Here is a 4,320-nt window from a genome sequence, read left to right as displayed (position 1 = left end):
TCTCCCAGATGTCCCTGCATCCCTAGACTCTTTATATGGGTATCAATCAATGAGTTTACTGCCCTTTTTATATATGGAATTATCTCATTATGAAATCTCTAATTTAAAGACATATCCAAAGAGGGTATGTCTTCTTTGTAGAAGACTCTATTTAACCCAGTATATCTTTATTGCACAAAAAGTTTGTCATGATATTGTCTCCTGCTTCAATCAACACCTTTCATTTTCCTCATTTAATTAATAACCTAAACTGTGGTTTTTGACATAGCAGACAACAGAACAAAATACTCCATAGTCGTGGAGCTTATGTTTCCATTTGGAGGAAGAGAAGTTGGGATATACAATAGATAAGTCCTGAAGAATAATGGAGCTAGCAACATGGCGTGACCCTGCTGCTGAAGATTCCACGCACTTTCCCTGCAGGACTCAAAGAAATCAATTTCAAAATGACTGGGTAATATCTTCCTACTGGCAAGCTTTCATAGTTCTGGAAGATACTATGCAGACTGACAGGGGAGGAAAATTATAAGTCATCTTCTCCAGCACAAGATCCTTCATGCTACAATACTGAACTGCCGGGTAAAATGAACCCACTGGTGAAATAGTGGAACAAATGTTATGGGAATTACCAACTGTCTTTTGACTGGATTTGAGAACTGGTTCTGTGAAACATTCGTGGTTAGGGAGGTCATAGGTCCCACGGGAAGCCTACTATTGTTATTTTGCTACATGGTCACGTTATCAAACTGCCCTCTAAATATTTTTATTTACAAACTTGGGCTACTCTCAAGCTTGGTCAGAGAAGTTTCTTTTTAATTTAAATTTTTTTAATTTGTAATTTTCATACAATATAGTTTGATGGTATTTAGATCATCTCCCATATCCACATACCCCCTATTGCCCTCCACCCAATTTAATGTATTCTCTTATTTAATACATGGCCTATAGAGTCTGATTTGTGTCCGAAATGTCCTTCAGTGTGGGTCCATCCACTGGCCCCACGAAGAGTCCCAACACTGTAGGACACTGCCTCTCCCACTCCCAGCAGTCATCAATTGTCAAAAGTTCCTTAGTTTGGGTTGGGATTTCTTATCCACTTCCTCGTGTCTATGCTGGGATTTTGTCTGATTTGAGCTTGCATAGGACTTGTGCATGTTGTTACCATTGATATGAGTTCAAATGAGTAACTGACCAGCTGTTTGGAAAACTGTTTCCTTGTGGCTATCTACCCCCCATCCCCAGCTCTTAAAATCTTTCCTTGTCTTCCTCATCAATGACCTAAATTGGTCAGTTGTGGGTTTCTGTGTTAACCACCATTTGTTGCATAAGGAAACCACTCTGGTGAAAGTCGAGAGATGCATTTATCCTAAGTGTACAGGTTACATTGGAGATGTGTGTTAACGTCTCATAGACACTTATTCTCTACATTTGAATACTTCTGGAACTCTGCAATAGTCTCCTTCAGTTGCATAAAGAAGCTTCTTTGGTGAGGGGTGAAAGGTACACTTGTCCATAAATATGAGAATGCATATTTAGAATAAAATAGGAAATCACATTTTTCTGGGTATGTGGCAAAAGTAGGTTTTTCTCTAGGATCTATGACCTCTCCAGCCATGTGTATTTGACCATGTTTACAGTACTGCATATTGAGCGGCCCTTAATTTCAATTGGACAGTTGCTGATTACCCCCAAGATAAAAGGGCCACTATTACATAATAGCAATAGTTTGCTGGGCTAGACATTGTTGTGTATTAAGCTCTACAGTTGGGTAGGACCATTGATTGGTTTTCTCCTTTGGTAGCTTGTATAGTCTCCTCTGATACCATGAGAGATAATCTTCAGGGAGGAGGTTCCCAGGTCAGGTCTCGCTCATTTGCTCTAAGTCCTGTGTCTGAAGTGTGGCCTGTCTTCAGCAATAGGGTTCTACTTTCAAATTCTGGGAGGTAATAAAGGACTATGACAATAGCCTGTGTTATTTTAGGAGTTACTTGGACTATTCTGACCCACATCTCAAAGGGAAGTTTCACCTGCCAAGCAGTGTGGTTTTTGTTATATAGCCTTCAGTTATATACATGCCTTCATATATTTATTGTATGTGTAGAACTTTGAACTAATCCACTTCTCTCTAGTTTTTCACACTAAATTTTATCTCTATTCTCATTCCCCCGTATACCCCCCCATTCCCTCCCCATTAAAGTACCCCCCCCTTTTCCCCATTTCTCCCTTAATAATACCTGTCTCCCACTATCCCCTTCCTTGAGCTCCTACTTCACCTTTTACCTTCATGGTTCCTTTTCATTTTCTTGTCTCCTCTAGTTACATCAAGATATATCCTCTCATCTAGGATTTGGAGCTAAGATCCACAAATAGAGCAGGACGTATATCGCTTGTTTTACTGAATCTGTATTATGTAGTATAACGGCTTCTAGTTCCCTCCAATTACCTTCAAATGTACTGATTTTGTCTTTCTTTACTGCTGAATAGAACTCCATTTGTAAATGCACCACATTTTAATTATCCATTCATCAGCTGAGGGACACTTAGGTTGTTTCCATTTCTTAGCTATTGTGAAGAGCAGCAACAAACATGGCTGTACAAGTGTCTCTGCAGTAGAACGAGTCCTTTGCATACATGGTAAGGAGTGGTATGACCAGACTGTATGGAATATTTATTTTTAGTTTTTAAAGAGGTCTCCACACTGATTTCCACAGTGGTTGCAGTTTGCAATCCTACCAACAGTGGATGGGGGTTTCCCTTTCCCTGCATCCTTGACAACATTTAAGTGTCATTTGTTTCTTTATTCTTAGCCTTTCTGGCTGGGGTTAGCTGAAATCTTAAAGTAGTTTTGATTTGCATTTCCCTAATTGTTCAGAACATCAAACACTTTAAATTTAAGGTATTATTAGTCATTGCTATTTCTTCTTTTGAGAGCTCTCTGTTTAGATCTGTATCTCATCTTTAAAATTGGCTCATGTGTTTTCTTGCTACTTTGAAAAATTTTTACAAAAACTTTACTGAGACTTTCATACACGTATATAAGGTGTTTTGATGAAATCCATGCCCACTCCCTCCCCTCCAGCATTCACTCACCCCTCTGAAGAGGTAACCCTAAAATCTTTTAAGGATTAGATACAAGCTCCCAAATACTTTTGACATTTTTGGCCTTTGGAAAAAAGTACATTGCTAACAGGCCCAAGGACATTTTGACTTTTAGCCAAGAAATTGACTACATTTCTTTGGGGTCTTTTTTAATCGCCTAGTCAGTTCCTGCCTCTGAAGGGGTTACCCAAATTGCCAAGAGGGAATATGGACCCAGAATACTCTGGCTTCTTCCATGCTGAACAGGATGCAAGGTAAGGCACTTGGAGTACCTTTCAGTGGGTCTATCTAAAAGACTCCCAAATTGCATACTCTTGTCTCTAAGGGAAGAAGAAAGTCCTTGAATCATGAATGGGAGATGTGAAGGAGAAGTGAAGGCAAGAGTAATCAGCACTACAAGTTCTAGACAGGGAACTAGAAAAAAGTCAGAACAGAGCAATATTCAAATATTCATATGAAAGTCCATTGGAGTTTCTTGATGAGGGCTCCCCAAAGCATCCCTCTATTGGGTTCTTCCTCATTTTTCTTTTGTCTTCCAAGGCTGATTAGTTGGCTGGGAAGAGTGGCTGGATACTCAGGTGAGGTTCCAGTAACCCTGCCTGGCACTTCTTTAATGAATGAGCACAACCATCAACCAGCCCAATTGTGACTATGTTTAGCAATCAGGCTGTAATTTCATGCAGAAGAGACTGCTGTATAGCATCTTCTTATTAAAAGGATGTGGAATTTAAAAGGATTTGGTGCTAAGATCCACATATGAGGGAGAACATACATCGTTTGTTTTTCTGAGTCTGTATTATTTCATTTAGTATAACAATTTCTAGATCCATCCATTTACCTGCAAATTTCATTATTTTGTCTTTTTCTACTGCTAAGTAGAACTCCATTATGTAAATATACCACATTTTTGTTACCACTCATCAGTTGAGGGACACTTAGGTTGCTTCCATCACTTAGCTATTGTGAAAAGGGCAACAACAAACATGGTTGTAGAAGTGTCTCTACAATAGGATGAGTCCTTTGGGTATATGCCAAGGAGTGGTATAACCGGGTCATATGGTAGGTTCATTTTTAGTTTTTGAAGAGTTCTCCGCACTGTTTTCCATAGAGGCTGCATGAGTTTGCAATCCCACCAGCAGTGAATGATAGGGTGGTTTTAATTTGCATTTCCCTAATTACTAATGATGTTGAACACTTTTTGAGGTGTTTCTTAGCCATCTT

The sequence above is a fragment of the Nannospalax galili genome, unplaced genomic scaffold (assembly GCF_000622305.1).
Source record: "Nannospalax galili isolate Female #2095 unplaced genomic scaffold, S.galili_v1.0 scaffold41, whole genome shotgun sequence".
NCBI classification, from domain to species: domain Eukaryota; kingdom Metazoa; phylum Chordata; class Mammalia; order Rodentia; family Spalacidae; genus Nannospalax; species Nannospalax galili.
This window is presented reverse-complemented; position numbering follows the sequence as displayed.